A 19,047-nucleotide genomic window follows, 5' to 3' on the forward strand; every position below is an offset into this window, starting at 1 on the left:
TGAAAAATATGACCAAGTAGTCTTTCTGTTAGTAATTTTAAGGTTCATGAGACTTCAATTTTTAAATTCTGTAATTTCAAAATCTGAGTGTATATTGCAATGTGCTTTCTTGTCTTGTTCTTCAAAAGGATGAAACATATCTTACATTATTACTGTTACAATTGTCTGTCTCCTTTATAGATATGAAAGAATGGGTTGAAATACCCATCAATAAGAAAAAAGTTCAAAAATGTAGTTAAGTACAATGTAGCAATAACAATAACTAGCAGATGCAGTAGTCAAGGATTCCACTAAATTGGTGTATGGTGCTTCAGAAAAGCAAGCATTTAAATCAGTTACACAGAGACAGAAAATAGGTTTATGCTTCTGAGATGGTAGGGGAAGAAATAAATAGGTTTGATAGAAGAATAATTCAGAGTGGTTAATGGGATGGTGAGCTGAAAATAAACCAGAGTAAGATGTTCTCCCCTCATAGGAAGGTTATGTGAGGGCTACAGAGCAGTAGGACTGTGGTGGTCCTTCAAAGGGGGAGGTGGCCATGGATTGAGTCTGTAAACAAGTCATTCCCAGCATTTGGAAAAGCCATGGCTAGAGAATAAGCTGCAACATTTAGCCCAAAGCAATCATCAGGCCATAGCCACTGGGATCAGGGACTGAGCCAGGACTGATGGCCAGTTACAAGTTGTTTCACAACCTGCCTGGAATCCATTGGTGGTGAACATTGATCTCCAGCCTCTTGAATGACTGCTGCTTTCTAAGTCTGCAAGCTCCTGCTTTAGGCAGGGAGCTGAAGCTAGAGGTGCCAGCAGGTTTCTGTAATTACTCCTGCCTGGTGAGAGCAGTCTGAAGTTCCCAGAACCCTTCACTTTCAGCAATAGACTTCTGCCTCCAAACTCATCAGAGTATAGGGCACTGGCTCTCGAACCCATTCATTGCTCAGACTAAGGTCAGCACCTTCTCCCACATAAATCAACACCAGATATTATTCCTAGTCCAGTCACTGCTAAAGGGGACTCTACACCTGGGACCAGTTTTCTTATTTAAACCAAATAAGGAAAACTGACTTACTAAAAAGGTAATTTGTTTCAACTTTCCTGACCTAAGCAGCAGGGACTGAGTTATGTTACATTTGCAAGAGAGAATCTGGAGAGAAGCTGGTTTTTGACAATCACCATGCATTTAAGTCCTGTCTTTGTCTTTTCATCACACTGGGCCTAATTTTACATGTGACTCTGTGCAAGTGCTGAAGCATAAGCACATTATCCCAGCTGTGATGTCAAAGGGGGATCATACTTCCAAGCAGATGTGAGATTTTTTGGAGGGATCCCTTTCATGAGTGTCTGCAAGGCAGGTGTCTCTCCTACGTCAGGCTCAGTGATGTTGCTTGTGGTTCTCAACACATGCAGCCAGCAGGGGAGAGCTGCAGCTTGAGCTGCTCATAGTAGCATCTCTCATTTGTAGAATGATGACACTAAGAGTTCCTACCTTTACCTATCTGTACCATACAGTTACTGATTTACCAAATAAGCCACAGAAGAGTTTGGGATACTTTGCATATGTTAATGCTGTCTAATGCTTTACTGTTGCATTTATTCCTGTAGGGTCTACTTCAGCAAATCTACAGTGCATATTATTTTTCATTCACTTGAGATGAATATGCCTGATAAACTTCTGAAATGTCCCTTCACAAGGTAAAATAAAAGAATCTTTGTAGCCATCATTAAATGTCTTCTCTGCAATATTTATACTGCAATCAGAACAAAACAAATAGATATTTTTGTCAGGAAAAAAACCAGTCTTAAAAAGATACAGGGTATTGTTGTTTCCTTGCAAAGTATAAAATTCCTCAAAAATTACATGGTGTCACATAGCCTGCCATAGCTTATAAAAAAAATTATGCACTGCCTTTAGTTTTATTAAGAAAATTACACTGTGTTAACTCTTTGTATCTTTGGGGGCACGTCTCTGCATTGCACAGTAAAGCTTCTTCCAGACAGATATGTGCCATGTACATGGCTCAGAGTAACACTGCGTGGAGATACTCACTCTGGAAAGGTTGGCTCAGATCATTTCATCAGCACAGGCAAAACCTGCAGCCAGGGACTGGGAGCCAGACTGTTCCTGGCCTGGGAAGAAGAGAGGTCTGGATAATGGGGGACCTGCATGGGAACCTTGTTGCTGCTGGACAAATGAAGGCATGGCAGGAATGAGGGAGGCTGCAAGGATGAAGCACGTCTTTGACGCCTTTCTCAGAAGTATCAGCCAACTCAGGGGTTTTTTGTCTCTGGCATAAGCAAAATAGGCAACAGAGTAACTCTCAATGCAGCAACAAACTGCTTGACTTATCTGTGCTTAATCACCTGATTTACTAAAACTTCCCTGCTGCAGAACCCACTAACTCCAAACACAGGTCTCCACAAACAAGCCATCCTTCTAGGGCTGACATAGCCTGGCCAGTGCTTTCATAGGGATCTGTGCACCACACATCCTTGCATAGGGCAGACCTTCCCTAATACTCCAGAGCCATGCATTTTTAACCATAGGCCCAAAAAAGATGCCTCTGTGAGCCTGGTGTTCAAAATGGGAAGCCTGAAGCCAGCCTCCTGAGAAATTTTTGAAAAACTGGTCTTCTGAAAGTATGGGACCTTGATATCCCTAACACAACTAAAACCTCCTATGAGACAAAGTTATGAGGCAACAAAGAAGACTCTAACTCTTAGAGATTTTATTGTATTAGTGAGCACCTTCTTGTAGGTATTTTCTAGTCTTTCAAACTGATAAAACATAAGGTCAGATGTTTTATGGCTACACTGTCACAAAGCAATGATTTGCAATCTTTTTCACAAAACAGTTTAACTTTTTCAGAACAATCTCCCCTGTAGCCAGGTATTTAGCTGGACAAGTATTCTTTCCCATATAAAAGACTGGGTGGACACTGCCTCTTTGAATTCCCATGATGAAGATGCCAAAAAGTATAGGTGAGAAACTCTTGGTGCTAATTTTTTGTTCTATCTGTGGCAAAGGAGGAAAGAAAACATAAATGAGGTGTTTCTGCTTAGAGCTAATGTGGTTGCAAGAATAAGTCCTACTTTGCACACAAAGGACAGAACTTCTGCTTAAAAGGCCATGTAGAAAATAACATTGGTTTGAGGTTGTAAAGGAAGCATTTTGTAAAGGGAGTCATGATGTGTGCATCAAATATTTTCTTTGAAAGTATGTCTTGTTGGCAATTCTTGCAAATTCAAGTGGCGTTAGCTGAAGTCTAATAATCACATCAAAGGACTGTGGGGCAATAAACTCCTGTTTAGGTATGAAGTTGATGTATTCCGTATGCACAGAAACATTTATTGTAAATAAAGTATAGAGTAACGGGAAAGATCCTCAGGACCATCTCCTTGCTCCTCGGTGTAGCCTTGTGCAGTGGGATCCAAAAGAGAAATAACAGGCACAAAATGTAGATCAACTAACTGAGTGACCCTGGTAAGGCTATCAGAAGCAAACCATGTTATGGCAATGTTGTTCAACGTTGTCTGTCAGCTTCACCATGCAACACCAAGACCTTTCCATACAGAAAACCTAAACAAAAAATATTTTTTAAAAATACAGAACTTGATCAAAATATAGAGTCATAGTCAAGGATTTCATGTCTGTCCTAACCCCTTTATTGCAATATTTTTCACAGTTTCTCACTGGTTTCATAAATCTGGTTCTCACTGGCACTCAGTAACAAAAAACTTAAAGAAAAATGTCTTTGATTCAAGAGGCTTGTAAGGCAGGTCCCAAAATTTTTATATATAAAGAGCCAGAAAAAAGTGCTGTTATATTTTGACATCATTCAATATCTAATTTTAAATATTGAGTGACTGTATGCTAAAGGCAGAATTGAAAAAATCTGATCAAAACTGCATCTATTGTTAAATCTCTTTGTTAAGGACATGCAGATAGGAACTCATCTGCTGACAGCAGGAACTCAGTCACCGAATATGAAAGACAATGACTGCAGCAAATGCAAAAAAATGTCTCATCTAAGTCATTAGCTAAAGAGGTCATTTTAGAAAAAAATCTTTAAGTGTGTTATCAAGAAATCACTCAGATTTAAAATGAGCAATTACTGGAAAATATCCAGTGAAAGGCAGAGCAATTCTCCAAGTTGTCAGAGACTCCTGGCTGTTCGCATCAGCCTTCATTCTAGACCTCTTTTTAGTATATTTTCAAAGAAAATCTTTATAAGACCTCCAAGGCTCATGAAGATGACTGAAGTGTAATTGACCAATTTGTGGTTTTCCTCCAACTTTTTGTCATTCAGGGATTTCTCAGAATTCCTCTGAAATCTTTAGGACTTTGAGTTTGGTTTGGGGTTTTATTTTTCTCTCTGGCATGTCTAAAGCTGGGTATCTAAGTCTGCCCCTGTCATCCTTAGCTCTTTTTATGGTTAAGCAGGAGTAAAAGGCAATTCTAGTGGGGATTTGCTCCACCCTAAGGAAAATGTTTAAGTTGTGTGAAATAAATCCCTTCTGTGGACACTGTACCTCTTTATCTTCTCTAGCTTTAGATGAAACCAGGAATAACTGGTGTGGACTTCAGCATCTGTCTCTGAGACATCTACAGTCAGATGAGATGAATCTCAGCTTGCAAGAGAAATATTGGTTCTAGTGCCAGCTGAGGTTACTACACAACGTGCTGCTTTGGGGACCTGGTGGTGTCTGGAAAAAAATAACTAGAAACCAGTACACAAAACCTGGCTCCTAATATTTGTGTTCTTAATTCTGTCTCTTCCTGACTGTTGCTTTTGACCAACATCTCTAATCTGATGCTTATTTTAGGAGGTCCAATGTAGTCCATATCTGCTACATTGTTTTTCAACCTTCATATTGCAAACACCAAGAGATGTCATCTTTTATCTGCCTGTAACACCCTGATGCATACTTTTATTACCATTACATATAATAAAGCTCAAGAAACATATCCATGAGTGAAAAGAATTTCAGCTGTTTGCAGGATTTTTGTTCTAGCTCTAAATTGTCAGGAATCATTGCGTACTTTGATGCAGACTACCTGCCCACCAGAGATAGCTGGGAAGAGGATCAAGAAGACAGCTACATCAGCCTGTGCTTGTCTTCTCTGTATCAGCCCTTATGGCAATCAGAAAATGAGGTAGGCGATGAGCCCAGATACTCTTTAAAAAATCAAAACACAAACAGAAGTAACAAAACTGTTTAAAAAAGGGAACCTGGGTCAAAATCTGAACTAAACTCTGATTTTATTTATGTTTCTGCAGATCATGGCCAGGACAGAGATGGTGGGATGAATACCCTACCAAAGCACACACAGTTGTACATACAGACAGCTTTGAAATGTGAGAGAAGTTGATGCCTACATCTATGTCCTGGGTTCTCTCCTGCTTCAAATTCTTGCAGCTTGTGAGTGTTTGTTATTAGTGACATTACCAAAACAAGCGCTGTAATTACTTCTTTGTATTAAAACACAATAATAAAGACATATCTATATTACCTAAAAGCAGAATTGCCAATAATCCTTGCTTGCATGGTGTCTGACATCAAGTGGGTAAATAACAACACAGAAACAGAGGAAATAAAAAGGACTTTTTTTAATAAAAGACAGTGTACCAGAGTTGGGGAGATTTAAATGAAGGGAATACTTTCCTATCCAAGAGGAGCTGCTATGCTACCAGCACATTTTTTGGCTGTACTTTTTGTGTTTCAGCCCATTAATGATTTGCCATGTCAGTTTCAAGAGAAAAGGAGGTTCTCTATGGGAGAACATGGCATGAGTGTGATATGTTTGCTGGGTGCTCAAGATATTAACCTCTTCTCTAAAAGTGGGGAAAAGAGCAAAATCCACGCAACATGTGTGAATTAAACACTACAATGGAGTGTCAGTGTAGCAGGACCTTTTCTACCTTTTTTTTAATAGAAAGAAATTACCTCAGAAGAGACCCAACCTGCAATCCATGCTCAGGGAATCTTCACTCCAAAATAAGAACAAGTGGAGGCATCCAAAAAGAGAAGGGACAGAACTGTGATTTTGGGCAACCGTGGCTTTCAAACCAGTGTTTCATTAAGGATGACTGGCCTCTCCCTCTAGTCTTTTTCTGAACACTTGCTTGAGTGGATTATTTTAGATTAACATCTGTTCTATATTTTTATAAAAAAGAAATCCTTCACAATGATGGCAGGGATTTTTTTTAAAAAAATGAAAGGATATGGTTAATATTAATGATAAGTGTTAATAAATTCAGTCAACTCCTGAGCAACGGACATAGTGCTCTTGGCATCCCTGCAAGAAACAAAGCAGAACAATTATGAGTCATCAAATGTATTTGTCAGAGGATTTTGTATGGTAAAAAAAAGCCTGTTCATGTTAGCATAGTGCTGAAAGACAAGGAGTGAATTATAGCTTGGAAAGTGATGGGATAGATATAAAATCCAAGGGTCCAGAGGCCAACTGACTATATAGACTCAGCTGGAGACAGAAAATACATGTTATGTATTTTTTCAATGGATTCTTCCATTTATCCTGTTAAGAAGTAGTGACTCCCCAAATCAAATGTGAGTTAGGCTAGAATTTTAATCGTGCTAGAAATGTTGCCACTGCAATTGGTGTTTGAAGCTCTCCTAACTGATAGTTATGCTATTTGTTCTACTGTGAATGCAGAGAACCAGCAACACAGAAACAGGAGCTGTGGATAACAGGACCGGCACAGCAACACGCAGGCAACAGAAGCGTATTTTTCCTGATGAAGTGGTACGTATGTGTCCTGTTTTCATGGATGCTGGTGTCAAGGGGAATCCTGGACCTGTTTTGATAACCTAGAGTTTACAAGCATCATTCTCAGAGACCTTGAATTTCCTTTTGTCATTGCCCTGAGAGGTGTCTTCAGGGGTACAGGCAGATAAGAATCTGTCTGTTGGCATTCTAATATTAGTATTAGACTAGGACTAATTTAGAAAAATTATGTCATTCTTTATGGTATAGCAGAAGAGGTTTATTAGTCTCTTTTATATTTTTCTAGGAAAAGAAACACGGTTGCAATTGCAGATCTATTTTATTTTTTTACAATGAAGACATGAAACAAGCAAAAAGCATATATGTACCTTTAAGGTTTGAATTTAAGATAACTAATGAAGAACTTGAAAACTCCTGGACTGAGTTCCTTCAGACATGTAAATGTACAATTAATTGAACGTGCTGCTGTGATATAAATGGGATAATATTAGCAGTTTGTTAGAATGTATGGTTGTTACTATTTTTTCTAATCCAGTGAATCTGATTTGCCATTCCCAAGCATTTTATAGTACTTCCCAATTGTGCAAGAACCTGGGTGTTCTATGCAAGAATGTCACCAAACTTAAATTCTCCCACTGAGATGGAGGTTGGATGTAACTGAGCACTGCCAGTGAATGACTGAAGTGACAACAAGCTGGGGACTGCCACATCTCACTGAGGGAACCTGGAGCCCTTTCAAAAGAGGGCTGGATGAAAAGATCATGAAACAGGTCTGAAGTTATTTGTCTTCAGTACTGTGTGTGATAAACTGATACGAATTTCACCTTCTCCTTTGTAAACCCGCATGGACTCTGGAGCTCTTTCACAGCCTTTCACCTGAGTGGTTGGATGGATGAGTGGTGTGGTGATCACATCAGCCAGAATTCACGAGTGTTTGGTTAACACTGTGCTTTCATATGCAGATTTAACAGGATGGGAACACACGCCATGTAGTCAGATTCTGATTTTGATTCTGACAGTGTAATTCACAGACCTAAACGTACTCCTTGCTTAAAATAGTGTCTGGCAAAATGTGATTTTACTTGCATAAATTAGAATTTGAATAAAGACCAAAGCATTTTGTTTATAATATTCTCAAAGGTAAAGAAAACTCCAGTATGTTGAAATACATGCAGAGCAGCAATTGAATATATATATTTATAAGTAGTAAGGTGTTTCAATAACAATTTTAATACTAAAAATGTAATGGTTTATTAGACTAATTCAGGTACTTTTCAGTACTTAACTTTTGGTTCAAATGACCAAACGTGCACAAATAAGATACTTAAAAATTTATAACAGTTGGAAGAATACTAAACTTTCCGGTGCAAACACTGTACCTCAATGCAATACACATGGAAGAAAGATCAGCAACACCTAACTGTTTTTTCAAAGAAATAGTACATTCAAACATTCTGCACAATACTACAGTAGGAGCAGATGTGATGTTATCAGGGTTTGACAGCGTTTTCACATAAATTATTGTGTAAGCACAGTTAATCATTATGTACAGGTGGTCAGCCACCTGTTTAATTCAGTTTCAAGCTGATTTACAAAGCTTTTAAGGTAAACAATCCCCCCCCTCCAAAATTACAGTTTTGCCTGTGTATCAACTAATGTGGACAATTTTATTTCCCTTCACTTCCCACCACCCTGCAAAGACACAGAGAGGAAGTTGCAGCTTCTACTCCCCCTTTACAGCCTGGTTTTAGCTGCCAAGTTGTAAGAAGTGCCATTATACAGGTAGGAACAGATGGTTCCAACCCTTCCAAAATGAATTTTTCCTGCTATATGAGCAGTGCGGAGTTCATCACTTGCATTGTGCTTCTAGCTCTGTGTTTCTGGTAGTATACTGTTGGGGTCTCCCCCTGCCATGTAGTCCTGGGAGAGGGGACCTGAGGGGGAGGCACAGGTTTTCCCTGCTCCTGGTCAGCCTCGTTCCCCATTGGTTGTTTTGTGTTCTCCTGCGCGCGCAAAGACCCTCGGGTCCCGTGACTGCCACAGTTCCTTGGCAGAGCCCCGGCCATGCGGCTGGAGAAATAAACATCTCTCTGAAACATTTATCAAGAATCGGTCCATATACATATATTTCTTTTCCACGGGCCTTGTTGTCTGATACGCATGTTGCAGCATCCTCACTGTAACAAATGGTGGTAATGCGAGCAGAACGATCCCCAATCCCTAAGGACAGTGACTGATTTGTGAGTAAACTCTGGATTTCTCTTCTTGTTTTCATTTTGCTGTTCCATCTCTAAACTATGGAGAAACCATGAAAAGACTCTTGGCTCTCAGAGCCGCATATGGACATTTATCTTAAACTTGAAAAGATTCTTGAACAATGATTTGTAAATTTTAGCTTAATTCAAGCTCAAAAGGAACTGAAATATTTCCTTTCATGGTTGTTTAAGAACTTTTTCTACGTTTATTGGGATTTGATTCTTACCAAAGACTTTTGGAAGACTGTTTGGACAGAGTTAATTTCTGAGTCAAAATATATGCCGATGGAAGAATATTTTCGTGAATATTATTTAATTACCGAGACTGTTGAACAACATCAGCTGTGTCCTTGCGAAGTTAAAACTGCTTCAGGGACCATGCGACCATGGCCATGTGGACCAAGCCCTCTCCGAGCAGCAGCGAGGCAGTTCCCACGCGCGGGCAGAGCAGCTCAAGCTGCAGTGTCGGCAGCGGAGTGAGGTGTGGCGGGAGTGGGGCGACCCGGTGGTGCCTGCCCAGCCCCTGCAGTGCGTGGTGGAGCGAGCCCCGTGAGAGGGGCAGCACATGGGCAGCGGCTGGTGGCCGGGTGGCAGTGGAGCAGAGCTGCGCCCAGCCGAAATGCGCGCTGGAGCAGGGCACAGGGGTGTTGTTGCTCGGGGGCCTGGCTGAGACATGGGCAGAGCACCAGGCAGCGGCAGCGCAGCTGAAAGCAGAGGTGGCGGCATGCGGGGAGCTGAGTGGCCTGGCTCGGCCTGAGTAGCATCAAATGCGACCCCGGGAAAAATGCGCAGGCACGAGCAGCTCCGGCAGCCCTGGTAGTTCCAACACAGGAGCGAGCGAAAGAGAAAGCAAAAACGCAGCAAGACAGAAAACAGCAGCCACTTGGAAAAAGGAAAAAATCACCATAGCTAAGGTTTTAGGAATAGTAAAATGGTATCATGTTAACCAAAATTATGGTTTTATAATGAGATGTGAAAACCAGCAAGACATATTCATTCATAGAACTGCTATTAAAAAGAATAACCCTAAAAACTTCATCCCAAGTTTAGGAGATGGAGAAGTAGTAGAGTTCAAAATTGTGCAAGGTAGAAAAGGGTTACAAGCAGCAGAGGTCACTGGGCCTGATGGTGTTCCTGTAAAAGGCAGTATATATGCTAAAAATCATAGTCATGTTAGACAATATCTCCATTATAAGCCCCACCTACAGTCTCCCTTTCCTAATCCCACCTTTCCCTTTTACCCTATATCCTGTTACCCCCAGTGTATTCCCAATCTGTTTTTTCACCCATGGTTTCCCTCACAAAACCATGCCTTTGCCAACTGTTTCCCCAAAAATCCCTTTCCAATGCTGAGTGGGGGATGAAGAGGGGGAGGGAAGAAATTAACTATTGTTGTTTAGAGTTCTGCCTCAGTTTCTGCCTCTCCTGCCTCAGTTTCCCCACAAAGCATGCCCAGAGAGTCCTGTCTCCCTTCTGTCAGCCTTAAAATGTTCCAGAGAATCTGTTTGGACATTTAAAGACTCAGGAGGATGGCTTGTTTTGTTTTGAAACTGTCCTTGTTATGTTTATCCAGTTGTTTTCAATGTTAAGTTTTAAATCTCTTTTTGTAAAAAATAAATGGGTGAAATGTTGGGGCCCTCCCCCCTGCCGTGGGGTCCTGGGAGAGTGGCTCTGGGGGGGAGACATGGGGTTTCCCTGCCCCTGGTCAGCCTCTTTCCACACTGGTTGTTTTGTGTTCCCCTGCACAGGCAAGGACCCTTGGGTCCTGTGATTGAGCAGTTCCTTGGCAGAGCCCCGGCCATGTGGCTGAAATAAACATCTCTGAAACATCTACCAAGAATCGGTCCATATATGTATATTTATTTTCCACGAGCCTTGTTGTCTGATACACTTGTTGCAGTATCCTCACTGTAACAGTACACTGCAGCCTGTGAGAAAGAACAGCCCCAATTTACAAGCAAAAACTCCTCTTCTGCAGGCCTTATATAACCCAAATAGTTATGACATACAAATCCTGGTTATCTCTTGGTTAGTCCTGATGATTAGCATGTGTAAGTTGTGTAAGAAATGCTGACAGCTTTGCAGCAAAGTAAAAATGAAGCAACAGTCTCAGTGTACCTGCAGGTGTGGATCCCAGCATCAACATGAATTCAGTGCATAGTTATGCTTGTGCTAATACGGGAAGGGAAATTTTCACCCTACTTTCGGGCAGATTAGATGTGGCATTTCAGTCTATTTTTTCATCCTGTGGTTATCTGATTAAACCTGTAGTGTACCCTGGGATTATTTAGAGCTGTCACTGGCCATATTTGTTTTGTTGTTGGGTTTTTTGGGGGGGTTTTCTTTGTGTTTTTGTTTGTTTGTTTTTGTTTGTTTTTGTTTGGGCTTTTTTTGTATTTTTGTGGGGGTTTTTTGGTTGGTTTTTGTTTGTTTTGGTTTTGGTTTTTGGTTTTCTTTTATATTTTTTTTTCCCTTAACTTGAGGTAAAGGTCTAAAATGGATAAGCAGACCCTCTTCCTATCAGGTATCCTAAATATCCAGAGAACTGTTAATATTATTAAGCCTCTTCTGAATTCATTGCTACATATCCCGTACTTGCTTTTAGGGATATCAGCAGTCTTTTTAACTTGCGCCCTGAGCACAGGGGAGAACTGGGAGGGACGTTTCAGGTCTATGGGAGAGATCCTCATTCCACAATATTCCCCTTCCTTCCAGCTCTGAAATCTTCCTCTGGCACATTTCTCTCCAAATATGTCCAAGATGATAAAAAATTTATCAAATTAGGTTCTGTCCTGGTTCCATTCTGTGCTCTGTGCCTGTTCACAAGCTGAAGGGGAGACGGCTTTACCTTCACTTACATGGGAACTGTGATTTTGTAGGAGTTAAAGTAACCCCCTGGTGCAGACATCCCTACTGATTGTTAGAGTATTATGTGGGCTGCTGACATCAAGCCTTCTCAAACAGAAATGCCAAGATTTTACAAAATGTCCTAATCCTGTAGCCTTCTGTGTAGCTCCTATGAAAAACATGACCCCCAAACTGAATTCCTTTACCAGCCATTTGTTTATTGAGGGTGTCATAGTTTACAGACTGATCACATTCATGTGAATTTGATCAAAAATAGCTTTTTTAATTTACATGCATGCATATGTATGTGCCTATTCTGCAATAAGCACCAACAGGACAAAAACTTTGCAGCACTACAGGAGGCTGCTGCCTCCCACAGATAAGAAGGCAACCAAATAAACAGAACATAGGAGGAAGCAATAAATGCCTGTACAAGCTAAGGAAAGGCTCAGCTGTGTGTCCCTGAGACCAGGCAAGAAATGTAATGTTTGCTAGTGCCATGTCCCAAGATGACGTGCTCGACACTGCTTGCCTTTATAGTTCTCAGGTGCCCATGTGCTCCCACCCAAGAAGCTGATAGCCGTAATCATTTTGTAGCAAAATAGATTCAGTCTTTAAAAGTTTGTGATCAGGGTTGTTTTGGGATGTTTTTTTTAACATACATACATATATATATATATATATATATATATAAATATATATAAATATCCTGCTGTAGGTTTTCTGAGAAATGCATATTACAGGAGGGAAGGAGTGATTTTCAACACTTTGTCTTAGCAAATGCTTAGTTAAATTTCCTGAAATGAAAAACATAAAAATGAAAAAAAAAGAGAGCCTAGGGGCATTCTCCCTGGTCCCTTATCAATTTTCAAAAACCTGCTAAGGTAGGCAAGGTATAAGTGCAACTTCTTAAAGGTTGCAAAAGCTTTTTATTTGCTGCTGGTCTCTGTCAACACATAACAGAAGCCAAGTCCTTCCTTGAGAGTTGGATGTTGCAGTGCTGACATAGACTAAGAGAGAGAAAAAGGCGTCCATCTGTTGATTTAATGCACCTATGGAAAGAAAAAAACCCCACATTTTCTATTCAGTTCTATAGGACTGACCCACATGTGGAAGATGATGATGTGGGGTGTTTGGGGAACAGGGTAAAGCTGTGATCATTTTCAATATAATGATATTTGGACATGAGCTTTACTTCTCTGCCCATCATTCAAACTACCTGTTCGGCTGGGAGCTGGCAGGGAAAGCACACATCTTTCACAATAGGGGAAGAATTTGTCAGAGACATATAATGAAGTGCTGCACAGAATTACAGAATTACAGAAGTTTTAGTATCCCTCATTTAGGTTATGGGGTAGGAATAGGGACAACATCTGATTAGGGAAATATATCCAGTGTCTGGAAAGCAGATGGGCTGATCTGAAAGGCTTTTGCTGCTATAAAGAGGTGAATGAGTGGTGGTGACAAGTACATTTGTCTTCTGTTTTCTTGTCTAGTTTACTGCAGGGTCCCTAAGGGTTAATTCTGACTGATAGTTTAAGAGGTCATCCAGAATTTTTCATCTCCATGCACTGAAGAGCAGACATTGGGTGTCACCTGGAGTTTTGGGCTTATTCCCCAGGAAAATGGTAACAGCATAATTCATTTGCATGGGATTGAACAGAGGTGGAATTTTGCTTGTGCGTTTTGTTGTTTTGCAAACAGTCTGAAACGAATTTTCCTAGTTAGAACTGGATATAAGTACCTTAGGTTAATGGATAGGTAACAGAGGTTGCCTATTTTACTGCAAGCTGTTAGCCCTGTTGAGAAGGTGCAAGATTTGTTTGATTGTACCTATCATCTTAATGTCGTTTACCTTACTGCTTCTCCATCTCTCTCCCTGTCCAAATATTAGAAGGTGTGTTTACACAATTATAAATACAGGACCACAGGAAACGTTCATGGCAGCGGTCACTCAGTGAGGGAACTTATTTAATTGAAATCATGAATCTGAGTAAGTTCCTACTCTGATGCGATCTGACAAAAATGATCATAGGATAAAAGTGCTGCTTGCTGATCCCCACCTATCTTACATCTCAACTTGCTGCAAGATTGAGGCAAACTGCACCAATTTACTGCTCCCAACTGCCTGATAATGGACACTTTGCTGTGCACTCTCCCTTCATTACAGCACAGGTCATGGCTGTTAACAGGGCTCTTGCCACTTTTGACAGATAGTCACTACCAAGATGAATGGCACTAGCCACATGACCACTTAGTACTATGGTTTTCCTCTCTAGCACCTTTAAAGCACTTATATTTTTTAAAAACTCACTTCATCCTTTAACTGTTTATTAACTAGGAGAATCAATAGAAATCTGCTGAAACTGAACTCATGCAATTCTTCTAAACTTAATTGGGCGCATCACTATGAATACATCTGGGCATTTGTTGCATGGCAGTAGTGAGAGATTCATTTAAGCATTTATTTTAAATTCCTTAAGGACTTTCAGACAATATGCTCAGATTTTCTGTGTGTACTCTTGTGCCAGGTTTTAGAACGATTAAAGGCATGAGAGCTGCAAGGACTTAATCAAAACACTAATTACCAATTTTTTTTTGCCTTTTAAATGAAAATATTTGTGCTTGAATTTATGACTTCTTAAAACATAAAATATTTCTATTTTCCATATTTCCTATGTCTGCTTTTAACACTGAATATTAACAGTTTTCTGTCAGACTAAATATTAACAGTGTTCTTTTTAGCAAATTTGTGTTTTACTAAAAGACTTGGGGAAGCATACTTTAAGCATGCAAATGCCAAGCACTTAACAATTCTTTTGCTTAGGTGCATTCAGTTAGCTAACACAAATTGTTTCTGAGACAGTGCCAGGCATTATCTGTATTTTTGGTTAGCCCACTACATTACATGACAGATCAGTAAACAGCATTTATTTTCAAAAACAATAGGAGTGATTAGACAGAGAAACTTTTTAAATAACATGTATCCCTGTGGTTTTTTGCCAATGCTAGCTTTTATTGAAAACTCCCAGAATTCCTAGTTGTAGAAATAGAAAATTAGTTCTTTGTATCAGCCAGGATGCTTTACTCCTGGCATGGAGTAAAACCATGGGTCAGGGCTAGAAGCTGACAGAAGTGTGATCAGCCAAAACAAGTTCTTTATGCTGAAGGTCCTACAAAATCTGAAAATCTTCATGGCTGTGGTCGTTGAGTGAAGGGATTTTCTTGAACCAAAACCATCAGTTGGCAGGTAAGCATATTAGAGGTAATGGGTGTGCCAGGAGTATCAAACTACTTTTTAGGAGCCACATATGAAAGTTTTGGTGAAACAAATTTCATTACAACTCTCATGGAAATTCTCTGACCAGCCTTGGGTTACTGCACCTATGTGCACTGTTTTATGCAGTAGCACACAAGAAACTACACTTAATCTGCACACAAATTTTGATGACCCTTCAAAGAAGTTCAGAAGCACTCAGTTCCCTAAGGATCTTTGGCAGATGGATGGACAAGGTATGCTAGAGAAGACCAATGGATTATCCAGTTTGATGATGGCCTGTTTTCTTTTTGTGATACCTGTTTCTCTCTTCTTCTTTGTTCAGCCTGTGTATGTATCTCTTTCCTATTTTGACTTTTCTGTTGTGCTTCCTCCTGTACAACTGATAAAGTTGAGACTTCAAAAAGAGCATACTGTGGAGCATGTGCAGCCAAGGAGGCTCCTCTTGTTTCTTCTCCTATCCTTTCTCCAAATCTGAAGGAGCCAGCAGAAGGCTGGGAACTTAAGGTTTCCTTTTTTAACCTTAATTCAAGGTATAAAAGTAAGGTTTTATGACAGTGCATGCCTCCAAGAGCCAGCTGCAGTGTAAATGTCTCTCTTTCCTACACACACAGTAGGCAGCATTGCTTGGATGACAAAAGTGGGTATAGAGGAGAAGACTCACAAGAGATGGTATCTTGCCTTGCTGGGGAGCTGCTAGGAAGTCCTTTCAGCCTGGAAGGTGAATATTGTTCTCTCCTGTCCAGATCTGCAATTCCAGAATGATGTGCAGAACCTGCTTCTTCCATCTTCCTGTTCAGTGTGCCAAAACTGCTGTTTGTTTTTCAAAGGTGAAGTGAGGATTTTGCTGCTTTTGGTCGAATGTGTGGAGAACCGGTATCTTCCGTCCCCTTGGATGGCTGGTGGATTTTCACACCCTTCCCTGTCAGCTTCTTCATCTCCTGTGCTGGCCTGTGTGCCTCAAATCCCAGCTGTTGGTAAAGGAGACAGGGATGGGTGCACATGTGCTATAGGCCAGACCATATTTTCTGGTTTAAATTACACTGACAAGACTTTTTCTTCAGATTATAAACAAGAAAAATCACCCACAAAGTTGTGGTTCATAGGATTATAGAATGGTTTGGGTTGGAAGGGACCTTAAAATCATCTAGTTCCAACCCTCCTGCCATAGGCAGGGACACCTTCCACTAGACCAGTTTGTTCATAGCCCCATTCAACCCGGCCTTGATTCCTCGGTATTTGGTTGTAGAAAGAAAAGCACTTTGAGTCTTTCTGATGCGTTTTTTAAATTTTTTTCTCATACTAACACAAGGAGATATGACGTTCCTTGATTCTATAGATTACTACAGTGTCACTACCAAGTGAAAGAGACCATTGCTCTAAAGGCAGACCTGTATCCATGGCAACATGTATTTCAACATGTATATTTTCAAACATATGAAAGGACAACCTCTTTATATAATATTTATGCTTTAACATAATCATGTGTCCTGTGACACATCAGCTGAGATGGCCACGATCTCGCTGCTGGTGCTCCACGCTCCGTCTGTTGCGCACAGCCACCCACAGTTGCCATTTTGCTTGTCAAGGCCTCACTTTTGTTCTTTCCAGTTTTGTTTTTCCTTAACCTGAAATAAATACTCCACTCAGATGGAAAGCACATGACTGCTCTGTGTGCATGGAAAAATAACCATAACAATTATCATGGCTTCGATTAACAGCAACAGTGACCTGGGGGTTGGGCATTTCTCCAGCGTTAATGACCGCATGGGTTAAGGACCCCCTGCTCGACATAGGGTCCTCAGCTCTTTCAGCTGGTCATTAACACACAGAAATGCCAGCTCTCAGGGCCATTATTGATTAATTAATGCAGACTATAAAACAATTTTCACTTAGTTTCAGTCTATAAAATCTCTGTCAATTGCATAGCATCTCTGAATTGAAAAAAATCATGGAAAAGTTATTTTGTATTATTTATTAATTTGCCTGCTTAATATGAATACATAATTAATGATACAGAACGATTTTAGGGAAAGATCTAATAGAAATAATTACACTGAACTCACAGGCTTTTAGGGTTATAAGAAACTGTCACTCAGTTTACACACAATTAATGTTTTTCGCTCTGTGTAATTCTTGATCATTTCACTATGCTTTGCTCTTGACAAACAGTCAAATTATGTGGTTACAACTGCTATTAGATTTACATTGCATTGTCTAATTCACTTTGCCTCATGAAATTAAATGAATTATTAAACACATAATCTGTTATTCCCTATTAAAATTAATTGATTTTCATGTCAGTTTAAAACTAATGAGTTGTCTAGGGATATTCTCATAAACCTCATCACATAGCAGTAAGATTGTTTTATTTCTCATCATTTCTGATAATGATCTTTAGAATATGATACCTGTAGGCCTTCACACATTAGTAAATATATACAGGTTTTTCAGCTTTTTCCACATAATGATTTCAGTTGTCCTACATCCATTAAAAAAAAAAAAAAAAAAAAAAACCCCAAAAACCAAACAAAAGAAAGTTATAGGTTATATGAAAAATAGAGCAAACGCTTGTAGGTAAAGTTACTTTAGCCTGACATGAATGCAACAAAGACCACAGGCTGGTTCAAGATTATACATTTTCTAAAGATGTTCTGCTGACAGGAAGGAAGGAAGGAAGGGAGGAAGGGAGGAAGGAATTCGGAAGGAATTCGGAAGGAATTCGGAAGGAAGGAAGGAAGGAAGGAAAAGAAAAGAAAAGAAAAGAAAAGAAAAAGAAAAGAAAAGAAAGAAAAGAAAAGAAAAGAAAAGAAAGAAAAGAAAAGAAAAGAAAAGAAAAGAAAAGAAAAGGAAAAGAAAAGAGAAAAGAAAAGAGAGAAAAGAAAAGAAAAAAGAAAAGAAAAGAGAAAAGAAAAGAGAGAAAAGAAAAGAAAAGAAAAGAAAAGAGAAAAGAGGAAAAGAAAAGAAAAAAGAAAAGAAAAGAAGAAAAGAAAGGAAAAGAAAAAAGGAAAAGAAAAGAAAAAGGAAAAGAAAGAAAAAGAAAAGAAAAGAAAGAAAAGAAAAGAAAAGAAAAGAAAAGAAAAGAAAAGAAAAGAAAAGAAAAGAAAAGAAAAGAAAAGAAAAAAAAAAAGAAAAGAAAGCAATTTACTGGGTAAATTTCTGGTAAAATGAGGTAATGTCCTCCTCAAACTAAAGTGTGGAAACTGTGTGCCCTCTTAAACCACAGAAAACTATGAGCAGTAGTTTCTGAGAGACATGTTCAATGCATAACTTCTCACCATATTAATATTTCAGGGAGTGGTCCAGCTGTGCCTGAACTTACAATTCATTTTATTAATTAATTCTTTTATTCAGATGTCCTCCCCTCATCTCACCTCTCTCCCCAACTTCTTTTCTAGGTTGGTTACTTTAATGCTGCTGAATTCAGCTGCATGTTTGGTATACTTGACTTCATTACATTTTTACAGACGTGTAAAACCCCATTCAGCTCTTTTGTCTGTAAGCAGCTCCATTGCTTCATGCAATGCAATTCACTAACTCACTTTTAATACTCCTGATTGCAGTGCTCATCGAAACTAGTGGCACTGGCATCAAACAGTGGTCTCCAGTGTGTAGCATTGACACAATAGCTTCCCAGGGTTTTGAGAAAGCTGCTAATTTCACCTTTGCAAAACTGGAGCAGTCCTACAGTGTTCCACAACATTAAAGTTCCTAGGATTTCAGCTGAATAGACTTTCTCTTATTTATTTCTTTCTACAGCTCATTCCCATTTTAAGCATATGATTGCTATTTACCAAGAAACAAATATTATTTATGCCTCGCATTTTAAAAATCTTGAAAGATTATACATTCCCTGACTTCTTTCTAACTCTGAATTCTAATGCATTTTTGACTTTTCTTTCTTTCAACTCTCAGAAAAAT

The 19,047-nt window shown here is 39.5% G+C and overlaps 1 long non-coding RNA gene across 1 annotated transcript in view; it reads left to right on the forward strand.

The window, feature by feature from the left end:
* LOC120411906 overlaps positions 1-8,680 on the forward strand; it is a 31,929-nt gene extending 23,249 nt beyond the window's left edge. The window contains exons 6-9 of the long non-coding RNA XR_005604493.1: positions 1,602-1,691; positions 5,279-5,420; positions 6,676-6,765; positions 7,034-8,680. This is a non-coding gene — a long non-coding RNA (uncharacterized LOC120411906). The remainder of the gene's footprint in view (positions 1-1,601; positions 1,692-5,278; positions 5,421-6,675; positions 6,766-7,033) is intronic.
* Positions 8,681-19,047: the final 10,367 nt, after the last annotated feature.

This window comes from Corvus cornix, chromosome 2, assembly GCF_000738735.6.
Source record: "Corvus cornix cornix isolate S_Up_H32 chromosome 2, ASM73873v5, whole genome shotgun sequence".
Lineage (NCBI taxonomy): Eukaryota > Metazoa > Chordata > Aves > Passeriformes > Corvidae > Corvus > Corvus cornix.